General features: G+C 36.7%; 1 long non-coding RNA gene across 1 annotated transcript in view; it reads right to left on the reverse strand.

Moving 5' to 3' along the window:
• Window positions 1–6426: 6426 nt before the first annotated feature.
• The window catches only part of LOC139151069 (uncharacterized), a 72077-nt gene continuing 56965 nt past the window's right edge, over window positions 6427–21538 (reverse strand). The window contains exon 3 of the long non-coding RNA XR_011556336.1: window positions 6427–9297. This is a non-coding gene — a long non-coding RNA (uncharacterized lncRNA). The remainder of the gene's footprint in view (window positions 9298–21538) is intronic.

The following is a 21538-nucleotide window of genomic DNA, read 5'->3' on the forward strand; positions in this document are numbered from 1 at the left end:
GATGAAACTTTAAATGAAAGACAAGGGGCCGATTATTATAAGGAAAAGTGGAGACTTTCATATACAGTGCCTCTCTTCAAAACTGTTACAAAATATTTGCTGCTTCTTGTGATCAATTGATTAAAATCAAAAGCCAAACTCTCATATGCTGAAACAATACATTGTATACTCTACGATGTTTAACTGATGTTTTACATGCGATTGTGTTTACTAAAAGACATATGTTAGCTGTGATTACGCAGCGGTACTATGCAAGGCGTATCGATCGCGCTCAGGTCAAGGGTTATCACTACAGTTGTATTGTGATGACCCTTGACCCGAGTGAGATCGATCGATACGCCATGGCCAAAAGTACCACTGCGTAGTCACAGCTAGTTGTTGGTATAGCAGCCACTGAAAGAAAAAAGGTTTTTTCACGTAGTTAAGCTATTTCAAGGTACAATACAATTAATTTCAAAGGACGATAATACAGATGCTTCAAAAATCGAATACCTTTTACTATTTTGGAGAGGAAACTTACCCTTTCTGATCTTGCTTCCGTACGATCACGACTTCAGGGTGCGCTTACAAGAAAAATGTCGCAACTTCCGTTTTGATGCATCATGGGATAGGAAAAGACACCAAACTTGAACACTAAGTGTTAAGAAGTAGAACGCCCCTTGCACGCCGATGTTAAAATTAAAACGTTCATGGTGGTTTTCTGATTTTCTTTTCTAATTTTTAAACTTTCAACCCGTAATAAACGTGTAAAATTATTTTGTATACTTCCTTTTTTAGAAAAAACATGCTTTCAGCAATTGTAGGCCGGAAATATTTTTCACTTAGTGTGAAATTCGTTACACCAAAATCAGTGTACTTTTGCCGGACAGTGAAGCAATAGTAAATTTAATATAGCCATTGTAAAGAAAAAAACACAAAAGACTGTTAATTGTTTCACAGTATTGTAAAATTTCTGTGATGCTGAGTTTTTGAACACTTGAAGGAGATCGTTGTTAACACATAGTGTTCAGGTTTAGAACATCATTGTTAATATTATGAACACTAGTGTTAACAATATGAACACTAGCCGTTCAAATTTGAACACCGACATGTACATTTTGAACGCGTAAAGACGCGTCTAGCGTCCGCTATTTTACAGTGTGGATGGTGTCAGTGAATGGAGAGTTTAGGGAAAAAATCTTCCTGTTTGCTCATTTTCGACAATAAAGGGCTCCCCGCCACTGTTAGTTCTATGATTATCGGCAGGAATCTATATTTGAGGACGGGACGTCTGGGAGTGCCCTCTCTACTGGAAAGTTCGTGTGACTTACACAGATGTGCCCACGTTTTTGATCTACTCAGATTGAAAATATAGCTTGACCTAGCAAATTCAAGTCAATTATCGAGAGAAACATCGACGATTTTACCTTATGAATAAGGTTAACTTATCAAAAATTAATTGATGCTCTGCAATTAAACGTTCCACCATTAGCGGGCATCGATTGTCAGGTTGTTTAAAAGAACGACGAAGGCAAAAAGGCAACTCTGTCCGATAGATACTACGATCCAGGGAAACCAATCTTGCCAAGTCTTCATCTGTTTTTCTACCTGCTAGTGTGTTGTTAGCTGTGTAAAGCGTTGCTTTCAGGTCTTTGAAGTCCAATTCCTTCCAGTATGCCAGTATATCTCATTAATGGCTGACAATCACTCGAAAATATGCGCCTAAATCGCGACTTCATTGCAGCCAATCATGGAGCATGCTCTTCTTGTTACATCTGAGACAACTCTGTCTACCACGGTAGTGTCGTGTTATAGGCGTGATCAGTTTAAGGTTGGGTTCTCGGTGCCTCTTTCAAACAGGCATTTGCAACACAGTAATGCTTGTTTCGTAACTAATGTCGTCACCCCAGAGTGATTGATCGGTAAACTGCATTCAACCTAGAATAAAAAAATTATTCTTCAATTTATCTTTTAAATTGCTCCTATCAACGCTACAGTGACTTATGAGTTTAAAAATATGTTCGGAAAACTTCCATTGCTACTCATGGTTTGTCAAATTTCATATGAACCATCCAAATTTAATACCTTTTCGCGAGACAAAATGAATGAGCTTAGAGGCTGTAGATAATTAAAGTTATAGGGGAGAGTGTTTGTCGTATTTCGATTACCGTGCACAAAATATGTTTTACATCGCAATATACCGCTACACGTCACGTTTTTATCTATTGCAAAATATCGATATTGTTTAGCGTGTACGGTAACTGGCCAGTGCAGCACCGGTGCACCGACACCTGTGACATATATGTGGTTCAGAATAAGAGTAAAATAACGTAACAATGATTCTGGATACACTGTTTCAATTCATTTTATTCTATTGTTGCGTCACTGTCGAGTTGGCGCTGAGCAAAGATTGATTTTAGAGGAGTGTGCCGCGGGGGGCGGTGGGGTGGTAGCGTATGCGTGATTTTATAGCGACATAATTACCGACTGTAGGTATGCTATTACAGAATGAGGCTTTGTTGGATTTTCGCACTTCCAATCTTTTATTATGGGTGGGGCGCAGGGGGGATGGTTGAGGACAAACGCAGTTAGTTTTGTTTACCTTGCGCATGTTTAAATTATCCACGGCCCCTTACTGACGTGTATGACAGCTATCATTGCAATTGTGAACATCCCTCGGCTTAATGTCCGGTGCAATAATGCTCATGTGTATTATATAAGTTTTATGAAAGGTAGACTGCTACAATGGCCAGACAAGGTGATAAATCATTCCTTACCTACAGATTTTAAGCCACATTGCAAAAGCATCATAATGTATTATGGTAAATGACGGATACTTGACGCCCTTAAAGTTAGAATGGTTGTATTCTTTAGTCGTCAGTATAGATTTTGATTTTCGAGATAATTGATGACGACCTAACATAAGAGAAAAAGTCAGAAACGTTTGCATTAAACACTGTTTGAATTTGAAAAAGTCAATAGCGATTGGAACTAATTTTGGAGAACTGGATCTTGATATTTTTCAAATTTCTCAAAAATGTTAGTCACCTTGTAGATGATTGTTGCAATATTACAAGTTACTCATAAAAACAAGTGTATAACAAGGGTATAACTTAAAAAGAAAAGCAGATGCGCCTACATTTGCAGATTAAACTGACATTTCTTCATTATCCAATCATCCAAATCATCCCTATCGTGTTCCATGAAAGGAAAAGTGTGTCATAAAAAACGGTTTACTTTTATTTAATTGTTTCAAAGTTCCTGTTCAATGCGAGTCATCACATTGCTGCAATCAAATATTTTACTGGCCATTTATATTTATAAAATTTCCTCATAAATAATGTTTTTGCTCCTTCTTAAATCTTTCACCTAGCTCTGCCGATTGATGCCTTACCTAAAACGTGACAACACACCTTTTCCATTACATGAACAGCAAGAAGGTAATGAATGCAGACAGTTATATGCCTATACATGCGGCATCTAAATGAATACTTTGCATCATAGATTTTGTGGTAATATATATAGCAAGACGTTTTTATTACTCAGTATCAACTATCAGCATGTTTTGCCTATATGCCTATTGATTGATATCAAATTATTCATCTAGTGTATATCCAGCTATTGCATTTCATTCTTGCCTTTGGCTATGCTTAGTACATCCGTTATGTACGTTAGTATCGAAAACCGGTCGGAATGACATATATTTCCTGTTAATGTCAATAGTTTACTGTAACACTGTTTTGTCTCTCCTTTGCTCATATTTGAACAATCGGCTGTGTATAAGTCTGAAATTTCGATATTTAGCTTTTAATACTCCGGCGTATCATATTGAGAGCAGGGTGACCTATATGATGTAAGTTAAGCTTCTCGGCTGAATCAGCAACACAACACTCCTATTTTTGTTACATCACACTTAAAATTTGATGTGAGCTTGTGGCTAATAGACGATACTGAATCTGTTCACGATTATACAAATCGTCGCGAGTTATCGAGCGAAAACACCTTTGATTAAGATACTACGTCTGAAAATTCAATTAATTACTATCAATGCCTGCTTTATGATCATACATCTACTTTACTTTAGGTTCGCAAATTACCAGGAGCTGCCCTGTGTCATACGATTATGATGACTATTAAATAAAACATGAGCTATTTTACACGGCACTGCACTGCGGAAAGCCATGGGAGTAAATCTTCTTCCAGTATATGTCAGTTATTTCAAATGGTAAGGAAGGCAAAATGTGCCGTCACCAAGTGCTATCATCTTGTCAGACGCGTCCAAGACACACCTTCCTATCTCTAGCTATGACTTGCATTAGGTTTATTGACGTTAGGTTACTTTATTCGTATGCATGATTGTTATATCATACAAATATATTAACAGCACATATACAGAGATGTGTTATTTTCGAAACATGATAATAATAGTGCTACATGTGTATCAGATCAATATCTGTAGCAGGTTTCACAGAATTTGGTGCCGTACTTTAGAATTATACATCTAATTATAAAGTTCATTAAATATGTAAATGAACCCTTCATTAACTTCACACTACTAAATGCTTTACAACACAGTCAGATATCTGTCGGAACAGTATCTGCAGCAGATTTCATCAAATTTGTTGCATTCATTTCTGAGTTATATGACTAATTACAAAACTTCATAAAATATGCAAATGAGCTGTTTATTAAGTTGACACTGGCCAATTGTTTCCAGTACAATTAGATATTCATCAGATCAATATCTGTAGCAGGTTTCATCAAATTTGGTGCCGTAATTTCAGAGTTATATGCCTAATTACAAAGTTCATAATGAACCCTTTATTAACTTCACACTACTAAATGCTTTACACCACAGTAAGATATCTGTCGGGTGAGTATCTGCAGCAAATTTCATAAAATATGCAAGTGAGCTATTTATTCACTTGACACTGCCCAATGCTTCTAAGTACAATTAGATATATATCTTATCAACGTTTGTTGCATGTCTCATCAAATTTGGTGCAGGAATTTCAGAGTTATTTCACTAATTACAAAAGTTTATTAAATATGCAAATGAGCAGATAATTGATATGACACTCACAGTATCATCATAATGTTCTGAGATTGTTATCTGTGAAATGTTGAATGAAATTTTGTGCAGTATTACTTGATATATGTCGACACTGTCATCACTGTTTCCATAGGGAAACCATTATATGAAAAAAATGATATTGCATAACTTCATTAATATGTAAGCCATACCAACCAAAATCTAATCAGTTTTTGCAAGTAGCGTATGGTACCTGTCTATCAAATGTGACTTGAATCTGCGCAGGCGTTTTTGAATTATCGTGTAAACAGACAGACAGACATACAGAAACACACATACACACACTCACGCAGACAGACAGACAGACAGACATCGCTATAACATTAGCCCATGTGTGTGAACACGTGAGCTAAAATCGGATAATTTACAATTGAGAAACGTACCGCTGAACGTCACCGTTGTACTCGCTCTCCGAAACGTCACAAGTGTATCCCGTCTATCCCTACCATCAAAAAGGCTGGGCCGACTTGCACAGATTTGGAAACTGTTATCCAATTGGTTGGCAGAATCTTACCGTTTTAATTGAGTAATACGAATACACTCCCTAAGTTGCTGTGAATAGTGACAATCGACCAATCAAATATGACCTTGCAAACTCGCTGTAAGTCAGCCCCAAGAGCTTCGACCACAATAAAAATAGAGAATATTCACGTTTAAAAGTAATTAATGCAAGCGATGTGAATGTTAAATAAATGAATGCGGAGTGGAGCATTTCTTATAATGTGGATGCTTTCTACATTCTACTCAGTCCAGCACTGATTCGCAAGTTACTGAGAATTGATTGTCGTTTACCATGTTGACATTTACTGGGACTATACATTTTGATTGTGAAATTGATAATATTCATTGTTTAAGTCGACATACGACACGTTTTTGTGGATATACGATGGAAACTTAAGAGTTTTATCAGAAGCTTGTAAACATCACCTAATGACTTTTACAAGGTCAAGTCCAAAAGTTTTGGGTTTCCATGGTACACCTATTCATTTGAATACCTAATTTCTGTGGAAATGGTTTGTTATTGAGCGTAATATAAACCTTCTCTAGCATGTTCATCCCGGGAACTTCGTAATGCAGAAAAGTGCCAATCGTCATTTCAGTGACATCTTTCATCCCCCGTTTTTTTGAGAATACAACAGGATTAACGTTATTGGAATACAGTCTGTTTCTTTACACTGATATTCTTTATCAAGCACACAAGAAATCATCGAATGAAACCGATAGTTTGCAGAAACATGTAACTTGATGATTCGTCTTTGTGGAAAAAGCCAGTATGACATACATGTACATCATCTTTAATTCAAAAAACACTGCTTTGGCAAAAGTCACGAATAAAGCACGTGTATAGATATCAATTCAAGTGCATTATTTATTCTGATATAATACTAACTAGATACAAAGCCGATATAAAAAGAACTTAATGCTTCATGATAACGTAGTATCTGAATAAAACGAAAAGGCACTTGCTCGGGACTATTACAACATCAAAAACCACGTACAGAAAGCAAAACATTTACGCAGCAACATGCATAAATAGACAATGTATGGTTTAATTGTGAACAAATGTGGTGTTTTCACTGACATTCTGTTTAGTGTAAATTTTCGAGACTGTAACAACAAGTGCTTCAGGCTTAATTAAAACTTGAACTGTCATTCAAGGTTCCAGGACAAGAAATTGACCTTTTTAAGCTAACAATTCCCTAGTGGTTAATAAGCTCAGAACCCCCGTAAATTATATATTTACGGAAAGCCTAGATATAGAGTAACATTTTAGTTACGATAGTGTCACCATTGATTACATAACTATAACATGACAGGTAATTTGTGTAACGTTAACCTTTCCAAATTCGGTCTTGCCTCTTATGTTTTGTTTCAATGCTTTGAAGATTATATGGCTGAAATTTTTGGAAGGTCATGCAAATTACCTGTCACGTAATAGTAATGTAAACAATGGTGACACTGTGGTTATGTTTCCCTATATCTAAGCTTTCAGAAAATGTATAATTTACCGGGGTTCTGAGCATATTTAGCACAAGAGAGTTGTTAGATTAAAAAGGTGATTTCTGTTTTGGAACTTTAAGCATAATTTGAAGACTCTTAAATTATTAGACAATCGAATAAAAATATTTTACAGCCTCAGTGCAAAGTAGGATATTGCCGTAGAAAGTTCAAAAAGATTATTTTACTCGACGTCACGTTGACACGGAAAGGTCAACTTTAAATTGAACAATTGACATTGAAGAAAAAGTGATGATTCGTCGACCACAATAAATATTATGAACATATTAAAAAATTTTGCTGTTTGTTGATCTAATGATAAGTTACTTATATCGTAGCTGCTACAAGAATTATATAAACAAACCGCAAAACTAAAGATCTGATGAAACGAATTTTCTGAAACTAATCTACTCCTATACTTACAGTGAATTTCAGAATAGCTTGGAATTACAACATGCTTGGGCGATAAGAAAAATGTTTCTGGTGATAGAAAATAACGCCACCTGTATTCACTACAAACGTTCTCCTTCGATAAATTTTGCAGCAACATTTACCCAAATACGATCTCTACTGTGCCACAGTCAACATCTAAAGTGTTGCCGCACTCGCATTGAAAACCTCACAAGTACACTTACTGCTTGAACATTCTTAAATTTCCTTTATCACATTTTCCGGCGGTGAAACTGCACAGAACGCTAATGATATGTTCGAGTCAGTAAACGATTGGTATTTCCTACTCTGAACGTGTTCTGTCAGTGAGAACAGTGGAAGTCCTATTGGGTTCAATCGTTGCAAAATATATATAAATTTAAAAACAGAACGTTTGCAATGGATGCAGCTGGCGTCATTTTCTATCGCCAGAAACGTTTTTCTAATCACCCAAACACTATGTAATTCCGAGCTATTTTGAAATTCACTATAAACATAAATTGTTAGTACCAACTTTGTATAAAACATAGTGACTCATTTGTTATCTACAGATGACAATAAAGCTTGGGAAAACATTAAAAATTGGTGGGCAACTGCAAAAATCCTAAATTGTTCCAAACGACGGCATAAATAGTACTCTTTTTAGGTTAAATTGATTACATAATGTAAAATCCAAGGGAAAGTGAAGATTCTCTGAGTGACCAACAATTCATTATAATATCAAAACGTTAATAATCTTACAGTAAGGTGCTTTAGAAGATGTGTTGGTTGCGGCAATGAAAAAAAGTGTGTCCCTTATAAGCACCTGCCTGTGGTACACAACTATTTTTGTAACAAACTGGACACCAAATCATTTATAAACTGTGTCGTCAATTCAACATCCCGTTAACACTGGAATCTAACTCATATAAATCTCTCTTTTTCTTTGATTGCAGCTTCAAAAATGATAACTGCCATGAACATTTACATGTACAGTTTCTTAATAGTCTTAAGTCTCTCTTAATTGAAAGATGTCTTTGTTTTTCTCGGGTTTTCTGAAAACTACTTACACTGTTCAAGATCATATTTAATCCATAGGAGAATAATTTTCCAAACTGTATTTGGTCCAACCTTCAGGCAGCCAACCATGTCACATTTGAAATTAACTTACACCGAGTTGCTGAGGGTCGCTTGCAGTTTTCTCGATAATGTCGGTACACGATAGTAGTTTTATGATAAACTTTTCCAAGTGCGTCAACTCTTGCCAAGGTTAGATTGTTTGTAGCACGGTCATTGTGTCAGTATAGCCACGGACGAATCGAGGTCAACCCTCGAAGGCTTATGCAATACTTTGTTACCTTTTCGGCTCATGACGATGTCAGAAACAGTTTAGGCAAGGTCAGTACGCGCATGGTTCGTCCTTGTCGAAATATTGTTAGAAAACTCCGTCGTGGCTGTTTGTGGCTGACTTGGTCGCACTAAACTGCTGGTAGCTTTAAATTTCTCCGGTTTGGAACATACTGAAGGTAGAATAATAAAAACACACGTCAGAATAACCATGAGGCTACCGATGGTCATTATGCATACTCCAACACTACCAATATCCAATCTCTTCTCTCCCGGGGACATAACCAGGGTGAGACCAACTCCAATGAATAGAACACCGACGCCCAAGCAGGCCAACCCTCGGAGACTGCAAACGATAATGCCATCCCTTTCTCCTGATATCGATATTGCTGTTGTGTCAGAGCACCTGTGTCGTGGCATCTTTTGTCATCACCGGTGTAGGTTAGCGAAAGCTTTCTCTTAACGTGTCCAATCTTTAAGAAAACACAAAATACAGTTACTGTGCATTAAGAAGATTATTACTCACTATATACGGTGATCTGTTCTATAGTGGTTTTTAATGGCATAACGATAAGTTTTCATTACAATTCTTGGGTGGTCGTCCCTCCAAAATGTTAATCGTCATAACTTGTGTGACTTCCAAATCCTTCCGTTTACGTCTGCATGTACATATAATACTGTAAAGCCGACTTAAATCTGCGAGGATGTGTAAGAAGTCTTAGGAATCTCGACTCCTCGTTAGTGACAAGCCAAGGGAATGACGAAGAATTGCCATCGGTCAAATCATAGTACAGATTCATAGCGGGGTCCCTGTTCTAAACCTTCTAAACACGTCATAATTGCCACGAAGAGGGGAAAATTAGATGATACGTTCATAGTTATCATTATACCGTTAAAAACAAATACGTTTTTAATAGCACACACATTTGTAAAATGAATTCGTTAGCCGAAATTTAAATGTTTAGACACGAAGAAATGCACCAGACAAAGGTAAATTTAACATGCAACTGCCATTTGGAACAACGATCCTCTTTCTGCCAGTAACAGTGAAGTTTACTTCTTTTGGAACCTAGTTTTGCAATTTCCTGCACTACGATTTCATGACTGAAGGTTCTAACTCTACTGTGTGTGATTTATTTTCTAAATGCTTAATTTCTCCTCGGTGTTTTAGTTGTCTCGATTTGTTTGACATTGCATATATTTTATTTTATTGCTTTATTTCTTCCTAGTTTTGACAGTGATGACTTCGCTAGGTTACTTGGTGCTGTATGTTATGAGTTCGAACCCGATTGAAAATTTACTGAATTTTTCACCCTGGGTTGATAGCTCTGCTGGCGGACAGCATTGTCCCAAAAGCTGTCTTTCGCCAAGTTAAAGCGATGTATTCATTGCTTTGATAAAGTTTGGGTACAATTTGTTATTGTGAGTATGTTAGTGCGAGTGCTTTATTAACTGTACAGCGTGTGGAGGAGTTGCAGTCTTAACTGTCTCTCAATCCATATAGCCTTTGCGTCCTACCTCTTGCCCTTGTCGATTCATTCGTTGATTCAATTATCAATGCATTCATTTACTCAACCATTCATCGAATGGCCCGTACGTTCATTTTATTTCCCTCGATATTCACAAGTATTGCACACATGCGTGACTCAAAGGCTTATTGGCTATCATTATACCTAAACGAGAACTCCTACAAGATATAGTCAGCAAAGTGGACGAAGCTATTTCTTATTACCCACCAGGGAACACGTTTTAGCATAGCAAGCCATCTTCATTAGCGACAACACTGTGCGAACATGATCGATAAAAATTATTGTTATGGTTGCAAAAAGAAAACAAACAGGTCAAGCTTACATGGTATTAATGAAAGCCATTACATAAACATTGTAAAAAACGGTGGAAAATAAATTATTCATGCCCATCTAGTGTGAATTAGACTTTTTTCACGTCCGTTCTTTTTAAGGTCATTAGAAACGAAATTATGATAACAATAAAAATAATTACATAAAGAATTATGAAGGGTCCGGTTTTTGCAAAGATTTTAGCATTATATGGGTAATTGGTCGAAACAAATTCAGCTAATGTCTGTTTTGATGCTCAATGTTTCCATGGCAACCATCCTGGAGTGATAGTATAATTTTTTGCCGCAAAATGCCATTCAAATACTCCAAAAAATTAAATTCACACTTTGGGTTTTATTTGCCTAATGAACGTAATTGGTCATATGTTTTTGCCAAGTGTTTGCATAGCAACAATTTGGTTGGAACATAGTATAGGGATAATCCGTCTTACGAACGGACGGGCAGAAGAATGCATATACATGCACAAATAGAAACGCGCACAAACAATGTGGCGACATAGGACATCGTTTTGTTCTCCTGCTCATGGTGTCCAAAAACTCCGTTCTCACAACAAGGTCGTACTAGGCCTGCGCAGCATGGCCTGAACGTTGTGTTATGCTGGGCTAAAATAGAACACATATCCCTGCCTGCAAGTGAAATTTTTTGTGATATAATTTTGTAGACTTGAGAAGACTGCAATTTTCTATGCAGAATACATATAGTATTTAACCATCACAAAGCGTCGTGTCAATCATTAAGAAAGTTCTGTACAGACAGGTGTGCTAGAAACGTAAGAAATTAACCGATCTATTGGGTTCACATTGTTAGCATAATAAAACGATACAGTTCATTGAATGCTTGTATAGTATTTGTACGTGGGGACAGAAATTTGGGCTTTCAAATCGATTTAGAGTCTATTGTTTGGCATTCTTGAGTTCAAATTAGATGTCGACTTCTGTCTGTTTTTTGTTGAGCATTTGAACACACTTATCCTGTAGTCAAAGCGTCATTTTGTTTCTAAATGAACGTGTATGGTACTGCATGGAGCTACTGTATCACAGCTTGGAACGTTGCCATGGCAGTTCATTCTCTCACACACGTTAATACTGAAGACACTGATACTAGAAACTGAGGAAAATTCAACGCCCATGTTCTACAGAAAAGACTGTCCAACTACTTCAGTTCTGTCGCTACTGAGGTATTGCGGTAACGCACGCAATTTATATATATATATATATATATATATATATATATATATATATATATATATATATATATATGTGTGTGTGTGTGTGTGTGTGTGTGTGTGTGTGTGTGTGTGTGTGTGTGTGTGTGTGTGTGTGTGTGTGTATGTATGATGTATGTATGTATGTATGTATGTATATCACATAAAAATCCACATCGAGCAAAATCATCTGCGAGTTATAAAATCATGCTGGAATCTCTAAATTCTAGTACAAATAAATTACATTGCAAAATAGTATTATGCATTTCTTCCATCGACAACATTAGATTTTCGCATGCGCTAAAAGCGTTACGGAACAGACGTTCCATAACGTTGAATGTCTCCAAGTGCCCCAAGTGTAGAGCAAGACTTGTCTGGCAAAACCTATCCGCATTCACTTTCAGACGGTTTCAAGGGACCCGTCGAACTATTGCCAGCAAGTGTCAGACGCTAAGCATGTGCAGCTGCACAATTCAAGCTATCAAAAGTGAAAAAAATATAGCGTTTCATACTTGCACTATAAACAGAAAAAAAGCTGCTGATATCGGACCGAAAGACTATTATTTGGACTATTGAATTTCTGATTTATGAACTTAAGATCAATAATGATAATTTTATTATAAAAAACTGCAAAGAATGCACATAGCTATTGGTGCAACGCATCCTCTGCTTGGCGTCGTGTTATAATGCTGTACTGATGCTCTCATGCGTTCTTTGCAGCCTTTCATTACAACAAATAATCCTTGAAATTACGATGTTATTGTCATATTTAATGGGAATATTGCAAATTACCTGTTTTGTACATTTGAAACAAATGAGACAAGAGGGACGTTTAGCTAATAATGACAAATATCTTCAGACGAGCGACTTACCGTCTGATGTAGCGCCATTGTGAATTGTGCTGATAGTGTTCAAACCTAGCAGCACTGACGGGGCCCAAGCGTACAAGCAACAATAATAAATTTACATAATTAATATTGTGAAGTGGATGTTAAAGTGAAGGTTATCCCCAAGTTGCCCACTGCCATTTCATACCTGCACTGCAGCTATTAACGTTTCTTAGATTAGTGAACGTAGGTCAAAGATCATATAAGCCCATCCTAAAACATTTCAAATTTACTGATTCAATATTCAAGAAAAAGTCTCAATTTTTTTAGCCCATCATTAACTTATGCCATAAATATGTATATAGTCAATTAGGTGAATTACTCTTGTAAAAGACAGTGTTCATCTACCTTAAAAATAACTCTTGATTGCACAATGTCGTAATAGCAAATGGATGTAAATTTATGTTTACAAAAAAAAATTGGCTATATGGATGCATTCGTCACAACATCAAACGTTTATGCTTCTGTTCTTCGATGGATGAGCAGGAATTTTTTATTAATTATGCCATGCATTGGTTTGAGCTCTTTAAAAAGTTGGGCAGGTGTTTATGAGAGGAGTTTCAACTCATTAACATGCTATGCATTGTGTCATCCGTACTGTTGTCTAGATTCTTTAATGCATCGACACAGAAAACAACACAGAAAACATTTCTGAATTACTAGTGTGCGTTCTATTCTCGTTCTATGAAACATGACACATGTTCATTACAATGTCTGTAGGTAATTTTCGCTAAAAGATATGAATTCGGGTAAAAGCTAATATTTAAGCAACAACGACCACTCAGCCATGGGATACCAAAAGACTTGACCAGTTCACGTCATGCATGAGCGATAGCGAGTGCACATATCGAGTGAACCGGTCAAAATTTAGTGTTACACCCATTGCTGAGGTGGTGTTAAACGGTGAAAACATGAATTTTTCTCTGGTTGAGAGCTCGCGTGTGGTACAACCGTGCGTGTATGGCGAATAAGTGCGGTGATTTTCACATCTCGCCCGATCAAATCATTGCATTTGCGCCATCAATACACTGGTATAATATAACACCCACTATTAAGAGGAAGATGCCTGACGATAAAATGCACATATTATGTGTTATCATGGTGAGAACAAATTTTGGTCAGTATTCAGATTCCGTTGTAACGAATACCAAAGATCAAGCAGTTCCTGATATAGGAAAAAGTTATATTAGTCTTTGTAATGTTTTTAATTAAGGCTAGAACAACAGCCATGACAATGATGATAGTAATGATCACGATAATGTTGATTCAACTACACTTGATGCGGTATATATGGTAATCATTAAAGCAAACGCGAAATGTGTTCCATCTCTGCAACAGATTAAAAGTTCATAGGTTTAGCTCAAAACAAGTACTTCGTCCCGAAGTAGTCCAATACCAAAGTAATGTTGGCTTAATACTGACAAGTAAATACCACCATATAAATCACGACCGAATGATAAAACTAAACAGCGCAGTCTCTGATTACCGGACACATTAGGCGAGCTCGTGTGCAGGTTTAAACCATTGATTATCAGCTAGTACCGTGTCACACAACTTTACCACGCATGTAAGATGATAGCTAGACACCATACCCGAAGGGTTCGAATTTTAATTTGTATTGGCTTCAGAAGTGCTCGTTCGGTACGCAGCAGACAGATTGCATTGCAAAGTGCCAACGCATCCTTTCCAGGACGGAAAGTCAAACGACACCGATAGTGGATTCACCCGGCAACGGGAGATAATGACCTGTTCTCGAAAGGGCATATGCATGTATAATCAGTGGAAAAGCACGGCCAATCACATTAAGAACATACTACATCAAACGCATAACCAAAGCTTTGTATATTTATCAGTAGCTATCAACAGTGGATCAATCGTCACGAATGTTTTAACAATGTTAAGAACCTTCACGTCGTCAGTATGAAAACAATCTGACAAGCATCGGATAGATTGCTGCACATCTCTCAATCAAAGTCATGTAGAGAGCTTTCCAGGGAAAAATAAATCACACTGAAGCTGGTCAATAACCCATACCACATATAGCTCATATAAATAACTTGTCACGAATCGACCGAGGGACCTGAGCCTCACAAAGAGCAACTTACTTAGAAAGAAAATTAATATAAAAGTTCTAAATTAAACAGCAGCTGCAGGGTACATTGCAGTTTCAAAATCCGATCCCCTCAATCATATTTTCGGTAAAGACACTGACTTTCCTTAGCTGGGTAAATTTACCGCTACCAGTTCTTTTGAGACAGGTTGTAAGCATGAAAATCAAGTTATTTTACAGTTTGTAATAAGCAACTTAACATTCGTTTCTAGGGCGTCGAAATATTTCAAGGCTACAATGAACTATTGTAATCAAGTACTTCCGCCGTGTTTGCTTTCACCGTCAACTCTACATCAGCCGGGCATTGGCCCTGTATTGAAATTTCTGAAAGGAATCATGCAACTGCATTTACTTACTAGTACAGATGGTCTGCAGACAAGCATGTACGCAGATTTTCAACTATCCTGACCTATAGGAAGGAATAAACAGCGATCACATAAACATGGATAGATGGACCAAATACTGAAGGGAAGCTCCCTGTAGTCGGAGTCTCAGCACCATAAAAGACGGCGCGTGTGCAGGATGCGATACGAGTACGAGATAGATATTTGAGAATGACGTTTTCAAGCACTGTTACACATGACTGGAATACCCAATCAGACACAAGGTCGTATGCCTCGTTTTAAACATCAATGTTAAATTGTCTCCTGGGTCATCTTGTCGATATTCGCTGAAATTGAAAGTATTGTTTAAAATATGATTAATTTTATTGTATTCCATACAATATTCGCCTTCTTTATGTGCGAGGTTCCAAAATTAAGCCAATTCGCTCATACAGTTCTGTGAAGTAGTATTTTACACCAAGAAAACAATCAATAAATTGAATAATTGACTCAGACGTGTCGGTCTCATAGGTATTGCTAGGTCAAGGACCTTTAAGCACATGGCATTCTACTGCAGACGAAGCGGAGACTGCATTTTTCTCCTACATTTACCGGGATCCGTCTATTTGCATATTAGCAAACCATCGACGTCGGCGTCATGTCTTACATTGCACAATGAACTGGCAAGAATAGAACGCCCGAATTGAGAAACCATTCGCTTACCTGTGTATACGTGATTTATGTAATTATTTTGCCGTACAAAGTTGGAAAGTGATACATTTCTAGGACGATGCATTTGGTGATTTATCGTTCGTTGATATCAAATTTTGTATTTAAGTGTATGTCACTTAATTTGGCTTACTTTTAATACCCGGATGTTGTTAGTAAATATAAGCATGAAAATGGTGTGCGAGTCTATACAAAGTACCCAGTTTTGGGTAAACTATTTATAGCCAACACGAGTTAATTTATAATAACAGGCACTGTACAGCATATACATACAAAATAAAATTAAATCATCATGCAAAATATACTATCGAAAAAAATAAAAACACTTTCTTGAACATAGAAATCGTTAATAAAATATGTATAACACATAATGATAGTTTTAAGAAGAATACATCCTTCGAAATATAAATTCTTGGAAAAAATTTATACATGTATAACATTATAACTTATTAAAGCATTGTGAAATAAAGGAATATTATAAACATTAGTTCTTGGTGAAGGTACCCGAAAGGAGGATTAAGCCGGACGCTACCTTGAGCATCAAGTTGAATTTGGGTATAAACTTAATTTGAAAAATCAAGGACGGGTTGTTTAATTCTAAGACCTTCTGTACCAACCTTGAACAAACATTATCCAATTAATATTAAATAACAATTGGACGACGTTTAATGGTATCTTGTCAAAATTCCTTTATTAAAGAGAGTTAAACAATTTGTGCTATATATATTAATAAGTGTTGAAAGACAAGCATGAAAATTTCTTTAGGTGTATACCTGAGAGAGAGAGAGAGAGAGAGAGAGAGAGAGAGAGAGAGAGAGAGAGAGAGAGAGAGAGAGTCTTACCAAACGCTAATCACTTATTTGCATATTACATCTACTTTTGCAACGGAGAAGTTAGTTTCAGATTGACGGTGCTGATTTAGATGAAACTTCGCCAAGCAATGATTACAAAATATTAAAAGTTCATTGAAAGACATTCAGCGTTGTACCAATTGTAAGTTTTATCACTTATTCAGTTTTCCCTTGATAAATCCTTAGTGCAATAAATATAGTATACTGCAGATACTCAGCATGCACACACATATATAAATGAATGTATGTGTGTATGTATATATATATATATATATATATATTATATATATATATATATATAATATATATATATATATATATATATATATATATATATATGGGTGAGGTTGTACTCGCTGGTTGGGAAAGTGCTCGATTCGGTCATTCCGCAGAGCGATTTTTCACTTCAGGATCGACTAGAGTGACAAGGTAACTGAGTTGTGACTCTGAAGGTCGCACTCTATGCGGTCTTCAGACAACTGAGGAATTCTTGCTCTCGGCATACATAAAATTTTCGTTGGCACCCAGGTGGCTAAGGTGTTGGTATGTAGAGGGCAGTTCCATTTTCTAGGTGAATCCCAGGTATAGTTCACATTGTTTTTGTGGCGACATTTAGAGATAAGTTCTGACCTTTTGTTGAGTAGACTGTTCTTGCCTGCGTTGATTATGCAGAGTTTGTTTGCGAGGCAGCGTTTTGATTCGTTAGTGTATGCGGTTGTCCCGGTAACGAGGGACCAGCTGATGGTAGATGGTCGTCCTCCTTGTTTTAGTTTCCATACGTGTTTTGAAAATTCGGTGCTATTTGCGTGTTTATTGTGGTTGAATGACTACTTGCGGTTGGTGAAACGACTTTTGAATGATGATTCTGTTAGTCCGTAGTAGCATTTTATGTATGCTGAGAGCAAGAATTCCTCAATTGTCTGATGACCGCATAGAGCGCGAAACTCAGAGTCACAACTCAGGTACTTTGTAACTCCACTAAATCCTGATATATATATATATATATATATATATATATATATATATATATATATATATATATATATATATATATATATATATATATATATATATATATATATATATATATATATATATATATATATATATATATATATATATATATTAGTTCAGACAGACACTCTGAAGTGCCACGCCAGTTATTTGCCAAGTTGCACGAATAAAAAAAACTTACACAATACGCATTCTCCTCAATAAGCATATTCAGTCTGGCTTAAAAGATAGTTTCAAAAACACAGTGTACAGTAGTGAAATGCCTCATACTTCAGTGAACTTAGCATTAAATAAGCAGCAGCAGTTCATGACATTTAAAGTACAATAGATCAGTACCTGTCAAGGGATCTGCTTTAGCTTTAGATTACTGTAATCTAAGATTGCTAAGTCAGTCTACCATGTTGTACCGTTTCTGTTTAGGTTCACAATTGCCTTATCGATGCCACATTATACTAATCCTCCCCCCATAACAACGGAACAAATGCTGCGCAGAGAAAGTGTTTTAGCTCGGAAGTCAAGTGCTCTCCGTAGGCCGTGTTAATCACTCGATAGTTCAGTTTTCATCGGTTTTTGTAGGTCGGTTAGCTACAGATCTGATTACTCGTATGAATTCACCCTGAAAGTTCTTCAAACGACGTTTATTTTATCTGTTCGAAGTCGACAGAGACGTTATGTCGAAGAGGCATGATGCATTTATAGATTGGCAGAACCCCTATCATATTGCGGTTTTCTAATTTCAACCTATAGCAAAGACACAAACTGAAACTGTAAATAAATTTTGCAAAATGATTTAATTTTTCATCGGTCTAAGTAACAGAGAGAATTAAAAATCTCAGAATTCACTGATTCAAAAAACTAATCATAAACTTGCACAGAAAATTATTGACCGTCCTTTTAACGTAATTTCATAGACTTCTTTCCAGTAGTCAAACCATTAAACGTTTTGCATCGACGTCAATTTTTCAGGACCTGAACATGTAACTACTAATAGGCATGATTGTAAACAGAACTTGTGCTCCCTGAGTTGTTCTTTCCTTGGCTTTCCTGTTTTGTTGCGCACGAGTCCTTGCACAGTTTTTAAAAAAGGTTCAAATACGTCGAGTTAATGCGAGTAGCATTAGTTTTGTCAATATTGCATGTTGCTGGGCAACTTTTAACACGTTTTTTGAGACTTCGACTAAATAAGTAGATATTTCGTATTCACATGTGGTAGCTAGGCTGCCAATTAAATCAGCGTTATTCACCCTGTACCTTGAAATGCTCGGATGTTTCCAGCTCTTCAATAAAAGAATAGTAGTCTGTGTGACGTTATCGCAAGATGTCATCTGCCGAGGCAAGAGGTCAGTTTTGTTCGGGTGGGGGCGGAGTGGATTATTTTTGCAGTCATCAAAATATGGCTGCTCTGGAAAAAAAGCTGGCTGACCTTTCATTCCAGCTTTTGAAAACAGGGTTACCCCTATGAAGCCGAATATATATATATATATATATATATATATATATATATATATATATATATATATATATATATATATATATATATATATATATATATATATATATATATATATATAGCTTGATATTCAAAAGACAGCTGTTTGTACAGTAACGAGAGAAGAGCCCAGACTTCAGTTTGTCAACACGGCATACAGATGTATAAACAGTTGTGCAAAATTATATATTATTGGCTAAACACAGGGGTTTATGTGCCCAAGATCAGGTGACAATTTGCCAGGAGCCAGGAGGGCAAATTATCTCCCAATGCGAGGGCACATGAACCCATGCATTCAGGCAATAATATTTTTATTACATGCCTCTTCACAGTTACCGCTATATGACATTTAGTTACATGCATGGCATTCTCAAACAATTTTACCATTATCGACCAGCATCAAACGACCAGCATCAAACAGATTTCAACCAAAGTCAAAATAGCAGTGCGCGCATGGATATTTTACATCTATAGTGTTAAGCGTCTACTTTGACGTCGAAAACGTCGAAGGGCTTCACCGGACCGGGCAACCTTAGAAACTGGTCCGTTAATCGTTCACACGGCCCGCTAGCTCCCCGGATGCTCCTATTCAAATCAATGCACTAATTTGCACTCACATCGAGGCATGTAATAATGCCAATACATTAATTTGGTCAGGATAGACAATTCATTGTTGCCTATACATACGCAGGCTATTACAACAAGCTTAACACTGGGCATTACAACATACCATTTCATAACATAACATTTCACCATCATGGTGGACCTCTACAGAGGAAATTTGAGTGGAAAGGTTCAGAGAGTACAAAACACTGTAGTTAATAATACATAACAACAATAACATTGAAATTAAATGTGATGTCATAAATTACTGCTACTGTCCCGTAAAGGAAAAATAAGACGAGACCAGCTTAACTCTTCTTTTCATTATAACTTGAGTATAAACTCTCTCTTTTCTTGATAATGTAGGTATAAATGTTTATATTCAACTTCTATGAATTATTTCAGATCTCTGAAACCAAATTTAAAAGGTGACCTTGTACCAGCTTCAAAGTTATGAAATATGCTTGTTAATCTTTTTACGGAAGGTTAGAAACTTTAGGAACGAAACTATCATTGCCATTCGCATTTGCAAGGTACATCACACCCGTACCAAAACCATGGCCAGGAGGAAAGAACAACGGGGTGATTTTGTTCTGTTCAATTACATCTCCTGAAAGACCTGGAGAGCTATAGTTTAATAAATTGTAGCCAAGTCTGATGTGCACTGTGTCTGACAGGACTTTTTCCTATATAGTTTGAACCACAAAAACACAGCTAAAATAACAAAAACGGCCTTTTGTTAACTATTATTTTACTCATGAAAAAATATTAAAATTGATTTGAAACCTGTCCCAGGAGGGAAAATTGTTGCCCTTTCAGGTACATCTATAGAACGTAAAATATATCGTCATCTTTGTAAAAATGTCGCTGTATCAAATTATTATGAATTATTAATGAATATCACTTTCTCATGCTGAGTTCTCAAAGAGATAATTGTGAAGGGTCAGGTTTTTGCCATGCTTTGTATATAAACTGCAGATTTCATAATGATGAGTACGCTTTGCAAAACAGATACCTCAGATATGTATCTTTGGTATTCAATAGTTACAAACGCGAAAGGCCCGCCTGGCCTTGTGACAGTGCAATGTGTGGCTGGTATGATTCAAAAACACACTGACCGGAGACTCTATTGAACATTTCAAAAATACAGTAAACCCCCCCCCCCCTCCCATCATCAATTGCAAAAACAAAATGACTCCCGTGACTGGAATGGCCAGTTCCTTATATTCGCCGATGGTAGCGGGCACGAAGAACCTTAACTGAACAGAATCATGAACGAGGACTGGGATCGCCTGTAAACAGTGTGGTGAACCAATTGCCCTATAGGCACATATCGAATACGGAGTAATTGTGCCAGACTATTCTTACTCAGTATCGGGTTTTCTCGACGTAATCAGAGTATGAGAAGCATTATGAAGAAATTCGTGTATGCGTACAGTATACGGGACTGCCATGCCCAATCAGCAAAGGGTCCACGCAACATTTTGTAAATGTCAGGGCTAAATTATCAACTGACTCAGTTCTTCAATGGCTTCCGTATGAGAAAAGCATCACTCAAACATGGTTCCATTGAACTGTATTGCAGATGGTATATTACCACTGACCCTGTGTATCATGTTTTCAAATTAAAGTCGTTCTCTCATAA

The sequence above is a fragment of the Ptychodera flava genome, chromosome 15 (assembly GCF_041260155.1).
Source record: "Ptychodera flava strain L36383 chromosome 15, AS_Pfla_20210202, whole genome shotgun sequence".
Classification (NCBI taxonomy): Eukaryota; Metazoa; Hemichordata; class Enteropneusta; family Ptychoderidae; genus Ptychodera; species Ptychodera flava.